At 38.1% G+C, this 19897-nt stretch overlaps 1 long non-coding RNA gene across 1 annotated transcript; it reads left to right on the top strand.

Moving 5' to 3' along the window:
* The first annotated feature begins 411 nt into the window (after positions 1-411).
* LOC148045159 (uncharacterized) lies at positions 412-11621 on the top strand. The gene is made up of 3 exons (XR_015697180.1): positions 412-576; positions 7551-7722; positions 11417-11621. It is a non-coding gene; the product is annotated as an uncharacterized LOC148045159 (long non-coding RNA).
* The last annotated feature ends 8276 nt before the right edge of the window (positions 11622-19897 follow it).

Raw genomic sequence — 19897 nt, 5'->3', positions numbered from 1 at the left:
CTAATACTTAAAAAGAAAAAAGACCAATAAGACATATTTTAGTTGTTGTACCAACCGTTAAGCTGCCAATATAATTTTGATATTAGGGGAAAGAAGTAATTGTTAAAGAGTTAAAGAAATAATAGTTTGTGCTAGCTGTTATTTTTGCATCCTACTAAGTTCCCCTTTAAATACTAAGACGTGTCATTGAAAGGAGATATTGCATAACTAGCAAAAGAATTAACTGGGCTTTCTTAAACCGTTCTTTTGTTTTTATCTATTTCTTCAGATAGGCAAGTCCTAAATTTTGTTTGTTCCAACAGAGGAAGAATCTCCTTGTTCAGAAAAAGAAAGAAAGCTTCATACCCGAGCCAAGGATCTCATCGTTTCAAAAATCCCTGATCGGAAATTCTTTGTTTTATATTTCAGAGCATCAGGGCTATGGTTTTTTCAGATGCTTCTTGCAGCGATGACTGTCAGCTTCCACCAGAGGGCAGAGCTGCTCTATTACCCAAGTCTTTTACACTCTGGAAATGAGTGGAGACAGGACACAGCCAGATCCTGGCCAAACAACATGGATTGCAGTTCATTTCAAAGGTCAGCGCATATTTAAACTTGCTTCATTACTTCCACCTTTATGCCTGAGATTTTCATTTTTTGAAAATCTGTTTACCAAGCGTCCTTTAGAGACAGAAAAAAAATGAAAGTGCTGAGTCCTATTTTCATTTGGAGATATCAAGCTTTTTATCAAATTATAGTGGTGGCGTTTCAGAGTATTTCATATCTGATGAAAAAGGAAATCCAAAAATAATTTTCTCTTTATTCAGGAGTCTTTCAGCCACCAGGACTATTTTATTTATTATTTGATATCCATGCACTAGTCAATCATTTTTGAATTCAGACAAGAAAATAGGTTTTTTTAAATGGTATATATATATATATATATATATATATATATGTATGTATGTATGTATGTATGTATGTATGTATGTATGTATGTACGTACGTACGTACGTACACACATACATACATACATATACATACATACATATACATACACACACACACACACACACACACACACACACACACCATTCTCCTAAAATGTGTATTATTGAAATGCTATTTTTATTTGGAGCATAAAATTAGAATCTTGCTCCTTGCTCTCTTGTATGCATAATATTGATTTTAACCATAATAGGTTAGACTAAAGCTAAGCGAAGTCTCTTGTGTTAGTTAATTAGAGGCACTGGGCCTTCTGTGTATGTGTACATTTATCTTTCAGCTTTCAGATTTTTGGCTGGTTCTATCTTTTGAGATACTTTCCATGTATCTTTGCGCTGAGGCATTGCTGGTTTCACCATGTGTGCCCAATCAGATGCAAAGCATTTTAAACAATACTGTTTCATCTGAATATAACTCGTCAAGAATAGATTGTCTTTTTTTGTTTGTTTGTTTATTAATCTAATAGAACCCGTTGACTGTTATCTAACCTGGTAATATTTTATTGGAGGAGAAATAAGCCGTCCTGGGACCTAATTTCTGGTCATACAATCCTTTTGTTTTCTTTGAATATATGAAAGAAACCAAAGCATGCATTGTGTGATAGTCATTTTTAAACTTTCCCCCACCTCTTGAATATGCTCAGCAACCGTTGCTTCCTTGAATAAATTAATCCCCACAGCTCTCCCCTCAGGATTTTTCATCTCTGTACAGAGCATTATGAAGATAAGGAGAAGGAAGCTGAAAATGGTCTCTGTGATGACTCTCCTATAGAACCCTAATATATCTGGTGGTCATTTTTCTAACCCTTAATTTGTAGAACTAACATGTCCCTATCAAGAGTAATAATGTTGGCATGTGTATATGTTATCTCTCTCTACATCTTATGACTCCGGCAGAGTTCAGTCATGACACAGATGATATCTCCAACAGTTTCTAAGCGCTGCCTTTAAGGGTTTCTCCTACTTCATCTGTAGCAAAGAGTGAAGTAAAACTTGTGAAAATTGAGTATAAATTCATTACATGTTTGGGTACGAGAGTGGGATATGTAGCTACCGGGTAATTATAATTGTCAATACTTGATGTTTCTTCTGGGAAGTTTGACTTAGCATTTCTATGAGAAAAAAATTGTATTCTGGCTCAATCCATTAAAAGATGCATTATAGTAATGATCCAGGACACTAATCATGCAATATATTTGATTAATAATGTTTTCAGTGGTTAGGGTTACTACGCCAGCATTTTATGTTAATAAGGTTTTAAAACTTTGTAATACAATAGACTTCCAGATAAGGTTTCTTAAGTCCTGTTTTAAGCATGGTTCCCAGGTAAAAGGACATGCACCGAATATGACAAAAGACACTTAAAATTTTTTTTTAATGGGAGTTCAATTTTTAAACTTTTTTCTTTCATGTAATCCTTATTCTGTTCAGAACTGTCATTGAAACACCACATGCAGGGTAACAGAAAAGAGCAAACTAATATATTTCTTACTGCCGTAATAAGTCACTGTGCTTCTGCCTTTTCTGTGCTTTGTGTGAGCAATGATAAAACAACAGCCCCTGTGGTATTTAGGGCTTAGGGCCTTTGAGCCACAAAAAGCACAGATGCAGATGTAAAGATTCAAATATGATTAAGCGTAATATTTTTTCAAACTTCTTGTGGCTTTCAATAAGCTACTCTATGTGCTTTATGATAACGACACTGGTACATGTATTTGACAAAAGCATTGTGTTAAAGTCAGTCCAGCTAATATGCCTTAAAAAAAATCCTAAAGTCTGAATTCTCAGTCACTGAAGCAGAGGATGCAACTAATATGAAAAGAAAGGTTATATCCACCCCACCTAACCTATGAGATAGCAATAGCAATAGCAGTAGACTTATATACCGCTTCATAGGGCTTTCAGCCCTCTCTAAGCGGTTTACAGAGAGTCAGCATATTGCCCCCAACAATCTGGATCCTCATTTTACCCACCTCGGAAGGATGGAAGGCTGAGTCAACCCTGAGCCGGTGGGATTTGAACCGCTGAACTGCTGATCTAGCAGTAGCTTGCAGTGCTGCATTTAACCACTGCGCCACCTTGGCTTGAGATAGTAGAACTTCGGTATTAGGGGAAGAATCTACAAGAACTACCCTGTTTTAGCATGTGCTAAAATAAGCTCTCCCCCGAAAATAAGCTCTACTTGAAAATATTGCAACACAGCAGCAGCCATGAGGTGACCACGCTCACCGCCTCCTGCACCTCAAAAATAATAAGCCCTCCCCAAAAATAAGGCCAAGCACTTATCTTGGGGGTCAAAAGAAAATAAGACCCTGTCTAATTTTCAGAAAAACACGGTAGCTCTCCAGGAGTAGCAGAACATGGAGAAAGTGATGACATTGAGTCTGCTCCAGTGACATGGGGTCAGCTTTAGGCCTGGTGAGGCACTTTTTAGACTTGTGGACTTCAACTCCCAGAATTCCACAGCCAGGCATGCTCAGTTCTGATTTAAAGCGACAGCATTTTTCCCCCTTGCAAAATAAGTTTTCCCACTCTTTTTCTTTTCCCTCCCCCTCCTTCCTCCCTCTCTCCCTCCTTCCCTCCCCCCTCTCTCAAACAGACACACGCACACAGAGAACTTCGATCCCTCTCTCATTCACTCACTCTCAAACACAAACACAGAAGTTGGATTGGATATATTTTCCAAAGGCTTGAAAGCAGCTCCTCTGCCATACCCCCTTTCCCCTGCTGCCTTCCAATCAAACTTTCTGAATTCCTCCCCCCTCCCCACACACACACCTTTTCCAGCTGTTTCAGAGACGATTTCAACTCTGCTTCTCCCTGCCCTGCCCTGCCCTCCCCTCATGAAAGGCCAGAGCTCTGTCAGACTGAGCTAGTTGCTCCCAGAGAACTCTAAAATGCCTCTAAAAATGCCCTCTACAGGAGGCGAGAGAATACGTGTTTCATTTGCATAAGGAATTTTTTTGCTTGTTAACCCTTGCTTAACTCTTAAAAGGCAAAAAATTCCTTATGCAAAAGAGGCCCCTAGTTCTCTGGCCTCCTCCTATGGTTAACACAAAGCACTGTTCCAAGTCATTGTGAATCTGGCAGCAACTACCTTGGCTTTAATTATTTAAAAAAAATTCTTTAAAATCCTTTCCTTTTCCTCATGACTGGTGAGGCCACGCCTCCCTTGCCTCTAGTGATTGCACGTCCCTGGTCTGCTCATAACCCACCAAGTCACTCAGCAACCCTTTGCCCCAACTCAAGAGACTGAGCACTCAGTAGTCTGTCATGATAGGTTCCTCCCCCTCTTCTAACAGAAATATATTTCTTTGTATAATTATGAATATGGGCCATGGTGGCTCAGTGGTTAGAATCCAGTCCTGCAGGCTACTTCTGCTGACTGCCAGCTGCCAGCAGTTTGATCCTCACCGGCTCAAGGTTGACCCATCCTTCCATCCTTTTGAGGTCGGTAAAATGAGGATCCAGATTGTTGAGGGCAATATGCTGACTCTGCAAACCCTTAAAGAGGGCTGTAAAGCACTATTGCTAACATGGCTCTTTTCCCCCGAAAGAGATGTTTGGAATGCACTGGAACATATGCAAAGCAATCTTCAAATAGCTAAAGCAGCTGTATGCGTGGCTCCTCCATAAACTACTTTCAGCTGCTTCTGTGTAAGTGTACACGCACCGCTACTTTGCTTCGCTAGGAAAAAGCAAAGTGGAATGGTTAAGCCTGCGAATGTGGAGTTAATTGTTAAAGAAGCAACTATGGGCATCAAGGAAAAAAAGACACAGGAGCTTCTGTGGACTTATTTGGAAGAACGTTGAACCATCCTAATAATAAATGTATCTGCTTAGGAAAGGAATCTTAAAAGGGAAGAAAGATTATCGTCCACCTCTCGAAAATGCTTTGGCATCAATTGACTTTTCCAGTATTGACTTTGACTCTTTACCTTAGATGCTACATAAAATTAATCTCTAGTTTTGCCTGTTTTTAATAATATTTAAACAAGGGACAGATAAGAACTCTGAATTGCACATCTTTCCCGGCAGAGAAATTGACATGAAGTTAATTGTGAGAATGTATCTATTTTATTTTTTTTACCTGTTCAGCAGTAGTGAAGAATTCTGGGCAGAAGGTGGTTCTTAGAGAGGGAATAAAAAGCCGAACCATTTTTCTCCCTGCAACAGTTCTAATTAAATTCATTTCTCTGTAGATGCTCTTTGCATTTCAGATACAACTTCCATTAGCATGAAGGGGAACTTTGGTTAAAATGCAAGTCGTAACTAGAGGGAAATTATTTTTATCAAGAATATGGAAACAAGATAGATTTTGCTCCCTCCCCCAAAAACATTTTTTAAGACTTCTTAGGCTTTCTTATTATAGAAATAATATATAAAACCCACATTAAAGCCGATTTTGGTTTAGCCCTAAGAATTCCTAAGTGCATGACAGTATTTATGGTATTTTTTGGAGTATAAGATGTGTTTCCCACCCCCTAAAAGAGGCTGAAAATTTGGGTGTGTCTTATACTCTGAATGTAGCTTTTTCGAAGATTTTTTCCAGCTCTAATGAGGCTCTAACAAGTGAAGCAATCTTCCATGCTTTGCCTTCTTTTCTCATTGCTTCTCTCTCCTATGATCAGCTGTGCTTTAGAAGCTGTTTTGTATCCCAATAAAAAGCATGCACACGCTCAAAACCAGCAAACGTATGTGCTAAGGCTGACCGGACTAAGGACACTAGCCAGATGAATACCTGGTATGCAAGAATATTTTTTCCTTCCCAAAAACTAAAGTGAGTCTTATACTCCGAAAAATGCGGTAACCAACATTGCCTGATCTCAGAAAGTTAAGCAGGATAACAACTGGTTAACACAAGGATAATAGTGGGACTATGGGTAACTGAGACAGTTACAAAAAGCTTCATGAAAAAGACAGCAGTAAACTTCTTTCATATTGTTGTCAAGGGAATTATATGGAAGTGACCCTGTATTCACCAGTAATCAATCTTGATTCAAAGGAAATTTATCTTTACCAGAGGCTATGCACAAGATATGGTAAAGAAGATACTTGTGGCTACAGTTGTATTTTTTTAATGTGTTGCATATGCCATCCCGCAATTAATTATTTCCCTGTCTGCTAAGTGATTCTTCTTCTGAGGTTAGTGTCCCTAAAATATTGCTATGTACTTAGCTATAGCCAAGATCTTCTTAAAGAAAATAAAGGGTTTCAGATAAGCTTGGTTGGCAGCCACAAGTACACAGAAGAATATTGATCTTTGGTTCCTTTTCTCTTTCAATAATTCTGCTTAGATAGACTCATCATTTGAAGCGTAGTCCTTCATTTTTGATGGTCTTTTTGATGGACTTCAGTCTATCTGAAACTATGGTTTCTTCAGCAGCCAAATCTGCCAAATCCAGTTTGTCCTGCTAGCCATCATTTTCTTCTACTGTTCTTCAACTTCAGTCATAACTTGTCTCCTCCCAGTCCCTCAATCCATTTCAACTTCCTCTGTTCTCAGCATGAAAATGTATCTGTGTTTGTAGGTGTGAGAAAAATAATAAATGTGTGTGTGATAGAGAGGAGTGGGGAGAGGGAAGGGGGGGGGAAAGAGAGAGCAAAAATTTGTTTCAAAAATTGTTTGAACCTACTCTGTGGGTGTGGCCTCCTTTGTGGGAGTGGCTTGCCACCCATGTGACGGGATGGGAATGGCTTGCCGCCCATCTGACAGGATATGAAGATGCTGATGACACATGTCAGAATCACCTTAAATTACCTCACACACAGCACTGGCATGCATACGAATATGATGTAAACTTGTTTTTTTAAAAGCATCTTTGGTTTGCGTTAAAGCAACTTCAACACACGCAATGTTCTGATTGCACCACAAATGCAGTAGTCATCCTCACCTTTCACAGAGGCACTGAGTTTTATAAATATGAGCATGATAGTGTAGAATAATCATATCCAAGGACCAGTGGTGGGTTTCAAAATTTTTTGGAACCTCTTCTGTAGGTGTGGCCTGCTTTCCGGGTCCACTGGTGGAACCTCTTCTAACCGGTTTGGTAGATTTGACGAACCGGTTCTACCGAATAGGTGCGAACTGGTAGGAACCCACCTCTGGAGCACTAACATATTTTTTGGACTATAACACGCACCAGTGTATAAGACGCAACAAGATTTTGAAAGGTAAGTAAGAAGCCTGTAGAGTGCTCGCCCAGGAGCACTCTGCAGGCTTCAATGGGGCTGGGGGAAAGCAAAAATGTCCCCGTTTATGTGAAAAACGGGTGGAAAATGGGATTTTTTTTTGCAAAAATGGAGGTGTTTTTGCCTTCCCCCGCCCTGCTGAAGCCTGTAGAGTGCTTATGGGGGCTGTGGGAAGGCAAATATGCCTCTGTTTTGTCAAAAAATGGCCCATTTTTGTCCCATTTTTGCAAAAATGGGATGCACAGGTAGGGCTTTGGGAGGCCAAAAATAACTGTATTCAGTGTATGATGCACTAAAATTTCCATGCTCTTTTAGGGGGGGCAAAAGGTGCATCTTATAGTCCGAAAAATACAAGTATTTATACTTCTCTTTCAGCTTTTTCCCAAGACTGGGGCTCTCAGCTCCAAGTATTGATTGTAACCCTTGGAGATCACTGGATAAAAATGGCAAAATATAGTCCAGTTTGAGGATCAAATTTAAATGTGCCCAGTTTTCAGATTTCAAGGTATTTTGGAATATTCACCCTGGACTTCTGCTACCACACCATGTGAGAAGTTAAAATATATCTCTTAAGCAATATATATTACTAAATTATTTCAAAGCTCTCCTATCAATCAACATGAATACATATGTGGGTATGCACATATACACACAAATATATCTGCAGTAGGAACATCCATTGGCTTTTGATGCAGAGGGCTAATGTATAAAGCATTTCAATTATATGAGGGCTGAGAGAGGACCTATTGAATACCAAAAGAAAGAATGTTTTTCTTTTCAGAATTTACGCAGAATGTAAACTTGATTGGATTCTTCCCAATTGTTTTAAGGGAAGGGGTGACCTCTATTTTAACAGAAAGCAAAGGATAGCGTGATCATCAGTGACCATCTACTTGCACAGATGAAAATAGCAATAACACTTAGACTTATATACTACTTCCCAGTGCTTTACAGCCCTCTCTAAGCAGTTTACAGAGTCAGCATATTGCCCCGAACAATCTGGGTCCTCATTTTAACAACCTTCGAAGGATGGAAGGCTGAGTCAACATTGAGCCTGGTGGGAATTGAACTGCCGAACCAGCAGTCAGCAAATGTAGCCTGCATTACTGCATTCTAAAATCAAAGGTTTATCTATATCTATGTATTTATGCCAATACATATCTTCAGAAACATATGCCTGTGAAACAGTGGTGGGTTTCAAAAATTGTTTGAACCTACTCTGTGGGTGTGGCCTCCTTTGTGGGAGTGGCTTGCCACCCATGTGACCGGATGGGAGTGGCTTGCCGCCCATGTGACCGGATATGAAGATGCCGATGACACTTGTCAGAATCACCTTAAATTACCTCACACATAGCATTGGCATGCATAAGAATATGATGTAAACTTGTTTTTTAAAAAGCATCTTTGGTTTGCGTTAAAACAACTTCAACACACGCAATGTTCTGATTGCACCACAAACGCAGTAGTCATCCTCACCTTTCACAGAGGCACTGAGTTTTATAAATATGAGCATGATAGTGTAGAATAATCATATCTAAGGACCAGTGGTGGGTTTCAAAAATTTTTGGAACCTCTTCTGTAGGTGTGGCCTGCTTTCCGGCTCCACTGGTGGAACCTCTTCTAACCGGTTCGGTAGATTTGATGAACCGGTTCTACCGAATAGGTGCGAACTGGTAGGAACCCACCTCTGGAGCACTAACATATTTTTTGGACTATAACACGCACCAGTGTATAAGACGCAACAAGATTTCGAAAGGTAAGTAAGAAGCCTGCAGAGTGCTCGCCCAGGAGCACTCTGCAGGCTTCAATGGGGCTGGGGGAAAGCAAAAATGTCCCCGTTTATGTGAAAAATGGGTGGGATTTTTTTTTTCCAAAAATGGAGGTGTTCGGTAGATTTGACGAACTAGTTCTACCGAATAGGTGCGAACTGGTAGGAACCCCCTCTGCTGTGAAACAAGTAAAATGTTAAAAAGTTATGATATGTATGTCATTATTTACCAAGCTCATTTAATTTATATTAAAGTAACCAAAATATCTTTACAAACCCCAAGGCACATCACAACTTTTGAGCAACCCTAATGTTTGGAAATTGAAAGCTGAAAATTTTGACATGCCCTACTATGGATATGCTTATAAATCGCTTAGAGAGGGCTGTAAAGTACTGTGAAGTGGTATATAGGTCTAAGTGCAATTGCTATTTAACGTAAACTATTTTTCAGGGAAGGCAAATATGTTGCATATGGTCTCAGTCATTCTCTGAAATCTTCCATGAAAAAAGATGGATTTCAGTAAATTAATGCTGTAGTTGGCATCAGGGGTGGGTTGCTCCTGGTTCAGCTCGGATAAATGGGAGGCTCTGCCCATCCGCCCAGATGCTTCTGCACATGCCCAGAAGTGTCAGAAGTGTCATGCACATGAGTGCACCCAAACCAGTAGTAAAAAAATAGGCTACCCACCACTGGTTGTCATGATTTACTAACTCACAAGTTTCACATATAAGTTAAGACAGTCATATGTCTTTTCATGTATGTTCAAATAATTCTTCATCTTAACATTAGTATTCATGACTAGATTTGTTCTCATGAACTCTTCACACAACCTTGTGACCGAAACCTTAACAAGAAAACACATAAATGAATTCTTAAGAGTCTCCTAACACCAATTGTAAAATGAGATGTGGACTTATTCTGACATTTTGTTATTTTGGTTTCTTTTTAAAAGAGATGAACAATGTTGGTTGCAACTCTGCAAGACAATGGATTTGGCTCAGTCTCTCCAAAGCTGCCGATTAACGGCAAGGAAAAAATTGTTAAAGACATAAGGAATAATCAGATTTGTTGTATTTAAGCAACATTGTTGAATTTTAATTGGATTTAAATTAATCAAATTCAGATCTGCTCCTTCTTTCCAGTGGCTTCGTCTACGGTTTGGAATGCAGCCTTTGAAAAGCGAAACATGCCTTCTGTTTGAGGAAGCTGGTATTGCTCTGCTCGAGCAAGTTCTTAATGATTTTTCATTTTTCTACCCGACATCAGCAATAGCCTTTCCATGTGTTATTCTGAAGCCCTCCCATATCGTAATGGTGAACAGTAGCCCTTTCATGTATTAGTCTAATTTCACAGAGATTTATAACTAGGAAGTACCTTTGGCTTGGTAGTGTCTTGTTCCAAGGAAGACAGAGAGTTTCAGCACTAACCTTAGTTCAGCATCCTTTCTAAATCGCCACATTGATTCTTGATGCTGGCCCTGGCAAGAGAGCAGTGTGCCCCATACTCGTCATTCTAGCCGAAAGTCAATAACTATTGAATCTATTCCTCGATCTCAGAGCATCAGATGTAGTATACATGTCTGGTAGGTATTTGTATACTCGGTTTATGTGAATAGGCATGTTTGTGTATTTGCCGTCTTTGAGCAAACACCTGTCCATTCCTTGGCTCGCGCTCTGCTGGGTGGCTAGCACAGCTTCATTTGCCCTTTGTACATGTGATTAAATATTAATTAGGCTTCTAATATGAGCAAGTGAGTTCACAGACTCAAGTGCCACATAAATAATGCATGAGGTACCCGAAGGCTCAGCCTGAAAAGCTGATTGGCCACCTCGGATTTGTATAATTATGAAGTTTCATTATTAACAGTGGAGGCAGTGGAGAGATTTGCCTAGCTTGAGGGACTTTGAAAGCATAAGCTGTCTCATTAGGGAAAAGGGGAATAAGGCATAATATGCAAACTTGTTAGCGGGAGGGAATTTTTTTTCCAAAAAAAAAAAAAAAAGCTCAGGTCTTTAATAGGAGGTATGTATAAAAGAGAGAGAGAGAGAGAGAGAGAGAGGAGGGGGGAGGGAAATGAGAATGTAGGCATATATAAAATAATTTAAGCAAATGGAAAAAAAGGACATTCAAATAGGAAAGTTTGTAGCATTATCTTTCATCGTTTTTCCTTTTATTTGGAAGTCTCTCTCTCTTTTTTTTTTGTTGCTTCAAAGCATTGAGGCTTCATATATAACCATCTTTAATATTTTACTGAAAAATCCACAGGTAGCTTAATGGGTTCAGCAAAGTGAGAGGTAGGGAGGTATGAGAGAATGAAGACTGTCCAGGGTTCTTGCTAGAATATGTGTTGTGCATGCAATTAAATCTCAAGGTCAAACAATTTACAGACAATTACTTTTCTAACATCTCTAGAAATGCCTGCTTACACGTCTTTAATTTTAAATGATACTGATATTCCAATTCTCCCCAAAGGTTAATGCTGACTAAATCCAGCTGTGACCTGACACGCAGCGACAGCACACTGCCTAATTATCCTCTGGATAGTCATTTACTTTATACCATTAAAGGAATAGGCCGAGAAGATGATTTAGAACTCTAGAAAAAAAAAATGCCAGTCTTACTTTTTTCTTGAAGAAAGAAAGGATAGGCAGCGAAAGTAAAAAAAATAAACCTCTTATAAAATGTTATCCATTTGCTCATGATGGCAGAATATTTTTTTCGGCGTTTTGGTTTTTTTTTGAAGGAAAAAAAAAACCACAACAGGTTAAATTGCTAACTAGTTCATTTTATCCATTGCTGGTGGTGTGGCACTAAATGTCAGCGACAAATTTTGTACTTGTCTTGAAGAATGAATTAAGTTATGCACAAAAGCTGCGTAGGGCTCTATTTTAGGATGAATGATTTGCAAAAAAAAAGTGGGGGGAGTTGATCTTTTGGGGAAAAAAGATTATATCGATTAAAGGCCTTTTCTATTGTAATGGAAGACAGGTAGTGGTTTAAGGTAATTCTAACAGTTACCACCCATGGAGACGGCAGTCTTTTGCTAGAAATTTTTAAGAGCTCTCACATCATTTCATATACCATGACTATTATCATAAGGCCATTTGTAATGGTAGGCAAAAAAACTCCACAATTACAAAAAGAGACAACTGTAGTATTTATTAACTAAAGTAAAAGTTACTCTGTTTTTGCCCCATTAAGGGATTTTTTTTTTAAAAAAACCATACATATCTATCCATCAATGCATTTAAAAAAAAAACATTGTCAGTTAAAAAATTGATAGAAAAGACCAGTTTATTTAGAAATTTGTTTTGGATGATAGGACAAGAACTACACAATGAATCCACTTCTCTTTTTATATGTGCAATTTTTACTAAATTTCATTATAATATAAAAATATATTTAAAAAACTAAAGTTAGAATCTAAGAGAAAGGAAGAGAAAAGTGGAGAGAGAGATGGAGAGAGAGAGAAGGGTAGGTAGGTTTAAGTGATTTCCAACTTTTTTTCAGTTCAATAAAATAAAAATATATATACAACTCAACCTTTTCTTTTATATTTCACAACATTTCAAGCCATTTCCACAATAACAAAATCATACTAATAATCAAAACAAAATCAAACTTTATGTTTCTTTCAATTTTGAGCAAACGTCTAGAACAAAATATCCAGTTTCGAAGTAGAAACAAAACTAGATAAATTCTTCTCTTTAATTAAAACAGTTTTGCTATCTACATCCAATTTTATCATCCAATAATTTATTCTTCTCTGGGAAATAAAACAAAATATGACCAACGTCCTCTTTCCACATAAATCTTCAGGCATCAAGAAATCAAGAGCTCATTTCACACATACCTTTCCTGTTGGAGACTTTCTAGTTCTCCATAAATTTTCTGGCTCATAATCTTGCAAAACAAGAGAATGGGAGTGTAAAGGAGAAAAAGATGAAAATTTACACAGAGATAAAAGAAAAAGTAGTTCCATCTATCTGTGAGATCCTGTGATAGAATTTTCTTTGGACTGTAAATGTGTATAAAAAAGTGGTTAAAAATTTACTTTGATTGAAAGATCACAGCCATGTTCTTGAGTTTTTTGAGCCACCTTTCATGTACTTCTGAGTTCACGTAACAGCACTAAAGCCATCTGCAGGCCTTTTTTATGTCCTTACCTTGATTAAGTCCTCAGGTACTGTTGTGTTGCCTTCTCATGGTAGGAACTGGCAGGGACTATCATGGGAGGAGCAAAACAAAACCAGGGGTGAAGTCCAGCAGATTCTGACAGGTTCTGGAGAACCGGTAGTGGAAATTTTGAGTAGTGTGGAGAACCGGCAAATGCCACCTCTGGCTTGCCCCAGAGTGGGGTGGGAATGGAGATCTTGCAGTATCATTCCCCTGGAATGGGGTGGGAATGGAGATTTTGCGGTATCCTTCCACTGCCACACCCACCAAGCCACACCCATCAAGCCACACCACACCATGCCCACCAAGCAATGCCCACAGAACTGGTAGTAAAAAACTTTGAATTTCACCACTGAAAAAAACCACTGTGAATGGTTGGCAAGGGTACATAATTGCAGGCATGAAAGTTATCCCAGCTGAACAGTTAAAGAAAGTATTTGTCTATATTGGGCAACCTCAATATAGAAGCTGATGGAAGTAGATGGTCACTTTAATGACAATAACAAAGGCATCAATTCATGCTATCTGATAAAAGGCAGTAGTAAATCCAGTGCAGAATTTTACTTGGAAAAAGACATGAATAGACCACATAAAGCGATTATGTACAGTATATATGAAGATATTTATATAAATGGTAGTAATTGCCTTTATGGTTTAGCTAGATTAAAGCTTTTTGGAATGTTTAGTTGACAATGTTGGCTTCCATGAAAAAGTCCAAAACTGCAAAATTTGAATTACAGTGGGAACATGGAATATAAGAAATATGAACACGGAAAAGAATAAACACATAAACATTTGACATCTTAAGAATCAGTGAATTGCAACAGACTCGGATTTCAATTGGAGATGTCAGAAATTGCAGTCACATAAAAGCCAGTGAGTTGCCAAGCACCAAAATGTGATAATGAGACTACAGGGAGGAAATGTGGCTGTTGTAACGCCAAATGGGTCATAAGTAACACCGGGGAGGTCCATTGTAACTTTGCATGGTCATTAAATGCTCAGTCATAAGTCAAGAACTATCTGTAAATTCTTCATTGTTAACATAGTCTTCCAAAAAAGACAAAATGGTGCTATAAATATGGACATCATCAGATGCAGTACATAAATATCAGATTGTCTATATTATTGGTACAAGAAGGTGGAAGAGCTCAGTTTTAATCACAAAAATATGGCTTGGAACTGACAGTGGAATAAATCACAAAGTGCTCTTGTGCAAATTCCAAGATAACCAACCAGTATTCTCAAAATAATCTTCAGCATATATCCACAATCTTCATTGAGAATATTAGGAATTGATTTAAAGTCTTGAATCTCTTTGAAAGGGAGTCAAATAACTGCGTCATGCAATCTAAGAAGTTGAAGATAAATGTGGAAATAGAATGTCAAAAACAAAACAAAAAAACCCTGAAGAAAGTAAGACTTTGGAGGTCTTCTAGTCCAAACCCTTAATTAACTTTGTTGCTCTTCTCTGTACTCTTTCTAGAATCTCCACATCTTTTTTATATTATGGTAACCAAACTGGATGCAGTATTCCAAGTGTGGTCTAACTAGGATATGTTTTCCAGTCAATTTCCTAGTCTAGAAATTATTGTGAATTCCTCTCCAAGAAGTAAGAAGATCAAACCTTTGTTGTTATTCTCTTTTCAATATCAGCTCAGATCACTTACAGGTTGACCCAGGCATAGATGCCACATGTCTAGTTCAGCCCCTGCTGACTGTTGGTTTGGCATTTGCTTTCTTCTGGGATGTTTTTCAGACTTCCTAGTTTAGCCTACAGCCCTGTGACATGGCAACAGTCACCTATCCAATGTCTAGCCAGGCATAACTTGGCTCTGCTGTTTTTGGAGATCAACCAAACTCAGATGCTGCTCCCTTAGTTGCTATCTCTCACTCCTTTAAAAAAGGCAGTGGCAAACTACTCCCAAAAATGTTGCAAAGTAAACTGCAGGCTTCTGAAGCAAACTGACAACCATTCCCCTACATTTTAGAGCTCACCTCTGGACAGACATTTCTTCTCCTTAGGTACCTTCCTTATTGTGTCAATGACTGTCCAGCTTTTTAGAGGAACATCTTTCTAACTTTAGGTCTCCTGCAGCCACAAGGAGTTGGCAATGATACTTCAATCCTTTGGGTGTCTATTAGGGGTTTTGAAAACAGAGGTGATATTCAGCAGGTTCTGACCAGTCCTGGAGAACTACTAGTAGTTTGGAGGACTGGCAAATATCATCTCTACTGGCCCTGCCCCTATTCTATTCTCTACCTCCCAAGTCCCAGCTGATAGGGAGGGAATGGAAATTTTGCAATATCCTTCCTCTGCCACACCCACCAAGCCACACCATGTCCACCAAGCCGTGCCTACAGAACCAGTAGTAAAAAAAATTGAATCCCACCATTGATTGGAAAACAAAGTGGACATACTAGGCTTAAAACAAATGTATTTATCATGAATGAAGGCAAATATATGTGTCCTAATAGAATGTTGCAGGATTCAATCAAGGTAACGTCATGCATCTAATAAGTGGTCAGTGGTCCATTCTTCTGCTGGGACAGGATGACTGTGTGGATAAGTCTTTCAACACAGTAACTCATTTAACTAGCAGTAGACCAGGTGAGTAACGGGCATAAGGCCAGCATATGAAGAGATCTGGTCATCCAACTCTTACTGTTTGATCTCACCTCAGGTAGACTCATAAAGGCAAAGGAATGATACAATCTTCAACAGGAGAAACTTTTGAATAGCTGAAGGCTGTCAAATGAAATTTGTTAGAGTTGTTTATTTCACTTTATGAGGAAAAAATTATTCAGAGTAAAAAAGAGAGGGGGAAGGAGAGATAACGGTTACAAGGAAAGAAAAAGAAAAGATGAAGAAGAAGCAAGAAAATATTTAAAGAAGTAAATTCCTATTTCATCACAATGGCTTTAAACAATCTTTATAGTATAAATCCATAGTTTGGATATAGTCTATCAATAGAAGCAGATATTAATGCTGACACTGTAGCTGCTAATATGTGATTAATATTCTTTAAAAATCTCTTGGGGCATTTCAGATGTCATGACAATTTGTGTCATATTGTAAATCTAGTGCTAATCAAAAACAAAATGCAAGGTTTCACCTTTTTTCTTTTCCTTTTCTACCTAGAATCTAGTCCTCATAAGTGACCAATTTCTCTAGTCATAAATTCTCAAGAGTCTATAACATCTTAGGCAAAGTAGTTTAGTTGTCATAACATACAGCTTATTTGTATAATTATTTCCAAAACTTAAAGAAAACGTTTTAATATTCAAATTTAACTAGATCCTTAATTCATTTACAACTTTCTTGGATCAAAGTCCTATTTCATTTTGGGGCAATTTATTTTCATTTTTTAAAAAGTCTGAAATTTACAGTTAATTTTTCTTTTATTAAAAGAATGAAGGTAAATGGATGAGGTGGCTTTTCAAACTTGTTGTTCCAAAATTTTGTAATAGCCTTATGATAGTTATATCACTCTCTGAATGAGATGGGCAGTTTCCAAATTTGAAGAAACAAACAAACAAATGCAAGTAAGCAATTTCCAAAAGTGATTAGAAAGTGCGGTTAGCAAACCAGCATACTTTAAAGACTCTGCTGTGGCTTGATAGCTGTTCCCTTTGTCTCCTTCAGTCTCCTCACAAGGTGAAATTGTCTGGAGCACATATGGATTAGGGTTAGGGTCCCATCCTCTTCTTAGCTGGAGAGGTTCCATAGAAATGGGTTTACTTGGAGATGTTCTTCATTTTCCATGCCTTCTCCAGATATCAAATGGAAAACAATCCTTAGGTGGTGACTGAATACCAACTGCAAATCTTGGTTCCTATATAGAATTCTATAACAGAAGTAAGGGATGCTAATTATTCACCATAACCTTTGCATTGTTGGGCTTCAATTATGGAATACCTATACATTGTGTCTTATTATTTCATCTATTTATTTCAACTATGTGACATAAGGTTCAAACAATCTTAGAGCAATTGTACCATTCCTTCCCTAGTTAGTATTTATCCAGCAGTGTATACATGATAAATGTGTGGTGTTGGTAAAAGATTCTTTGGTAAAAGATTCTCCATAAAACAATCTCTATATATTTATTTAGCTTTATCTTAAAGTCTGTGAGAGTTTTGCCTTATATTGTTCTAAAAGGTTGAGATGTTTTCATAATTCTCCACTGGAAATGCTTAGAGTAGTTTCAACTGTGTATCTGCGTATATGGATGGATTATATATTTGCATTATCCTACTCTAATTCCTAAAACGCATGGTATCTATCTGTCTGTTTCTCTCACCACCAAATGTCAAGCTCCATGTATTTGGATAAGATCAAGGAAGCAAGAACTACCCAGATTTCATACAGCAAAGTCTCTTTGAAGTTCCTGTTTATGAGATCAGCTATCAACTGATTTGCCCTCCATTTCTTGATTGTTTATGCCTGTTCTCACTTCTGATTCTTTTCCAGCCACCCTACAATCTCTTCTAACACTCTACCTCCACAGCAGTTTTATAATACAATAATAGTGAATTATAAAATATTGGCATCAGAAAAGTTACCATGGTTGTCAGGGTCCACTAACTGCATCAAAGATTCAGCAAAATAGAATGGTTTTAACTGCATTACAAAATTAAATAGGTACTTAATTGTTTCCCCACGATGTATTTTTCACAAGACAGAAAGTTCTTTGTTTTTTTGATAAATTTTAAATTGGAGAGTTATATGAAATCATTTCAAATTAGCTCTTTCCTTCCTTCCTTCCTTCCTTCCTTCCTTCCTTCCTTCCTTCCTTCCTTCCTTCCTTCCTCCTTTCCTCCCTCCCTCCCTCCCTTCCTTCCTCTGACAATTTCTGACATTTTTGGCTTAGAATTCAAAAGGGAGTGCAACAAGAGGAAAGATTAAATGAAAGCTAGAACAAGTTTTTTAAAAAAATGCAATTTTGGCATATGAAGTATTTCTGGCTTTGAGAGCCTTGTACAAATAGAATCTGCATTATGTTATGGTGTTTACCAAAATCTGCCTTGCTTCACATTTCTGTAAGCCTTTGATGGTTTTATTATTCAGGGGTGGGGAAGCAGACAGAATGCAATGAAAGCTGCAGGATGATTTAGCACTGTGGGAACCTAATCAATAAGGCTGTTGTAGAGAGCTCCCAGGAAAGAGAGCTGTTTTCCATCCAGATGATAATGAGGCAGTCTAGCAGCAACCTCTAGAGATAAATACTGGAGCAGTGATTTTTGTGTGGTGCTGCTTTCCTAGTTACTAATTAATAGTTTTGAGGCCAGCAAGGCACCCTTTGGCCTCTCTGATACCTGCAAACTTTTACAGCAAGTCTCACTTGATTCTTCTACCATAAGGGGTCACTCTAGGCTGATTAAATCATGTCAAATCTTAACTTAATGGAATTTATGCATATTCAGGCAATTAGCTCAGAGATCAAAGCTTTCAGTCATCTTTAATTTTTGTTAAACAAATTACTTAATTTTTATTCAGATCCTAGGATGGCAGAGCTGGTACATCTTTATATGTTTTTTTTAACTTACCATCCATTTGCATTTGTATGAATAGGATAAGAAATAAGTGGAGGAATCATTGCCAAGCCTCGAAATATAGAAGGGATTAAAATTTTCAATAGTTCCAGAACCTCAGGTTTGTAAACAACTCAGTGAAACCAAGCCATGTTACCTAGATTCAACTCTTCCTTTGGCTTAAAGAATAACAATTGGAAAGGACTTTGGAGTTCTTCTAGTGCAATCTGCTGTTCAAGCAGGAAGTCTTATATCATTTCAGACAAATGGTTGCCCAATTTCTTGCTAAAACTCTCCTGTGATGGAGTACCCACAATTTCTGGAGTCAAGCCAGTTAATTGTTCTCACTGTCAGGAAATTCCTCCCTCACTTAGGATGCTTTTCTCCTTGATTAGTTTCCATTGATTGTTTCTTGTCCTGCCTTCAGGTGCTTTGGAGAATAAGTTGACCCCCTTTTCTTTGTGGCAACACCTCACATATTGGAACACCGCTATCAGGTCACCTCCAAATGAGATCTGCAGCTCTTCCTCATCTTCCTCAAGAGTCTGAAGACCTGGGGCCTGGGAGTATCACACTGGAGATGGTTTGATGGATCAACAGCAGATCCTGCCTCTCCCTTGTACATCCCATCTTTTAATGATCATTGTTATTGTTATTGTTATTAGATATATATATTTATGGTTTTACTGCTTTTAATATTGTAAGCCACCCAGAGTCACCTCAAAGCGAGATGGGTGTCAAACAAATTTAATAAATAAGAGAAAGGGTGGGAAATAGTACTATTCCACATAAGAGGAAAATGGAACACAGAGGACTGAAGCCATTAGATTGGGACAATAATATTAGATGGCCCAGTGTAACAAATGCACCAGATATTTTTAAGTAACTCTGGCACATTTCAGAGTGATGGCTTGCTTTGGGCCGTCAGCAGATTATTTATGCCATGAGCCAATGTTGACTTAGTAAACTGTCCTGCACAGGAACTCAACTGAAGTGAGTCTAGGAAATTGACAGGAAGGGACATGGAGAGATAACAGAGAGACCGTTACTTTCTGAAATGCTTTGGATAAGAGTAAAAGATGTCGGATTATAATAGGAAGACACAGAAGGACAGCAAATATTTTTTTTCAACATGCGACAAAGTTAGGCAAGTTATAAGGGATTTTGAATAATTGCCACTAGAAACAGAGCACATTGCCAGCCTATGGATAAAAAACTGGGGAGTAGCGGAGTAGAGATGAG

This window comes from Thamnophis sirtalis, unplaced genomic scaffold (genome assembly GCF_051295495.1).
Source record: "Thamnophis sirtalis isolate CommonGarterSnake01/CBP01778 unplaced genomic scaffold, rThaSir2_p1.2 scaffold_6, whole genome shotgun sequence".
Taxonomy (NCBI): Eukaryota; Metazoa; Chordata; class Lepidosauria; order Squamata; family Natricidae; genus Thamnophis; species Thamnophis sirtalis.
Note: the sequence above shows the minus strand (reverse complement) of the source record. Positions and strands in the feature narration are given on the sequence as shown.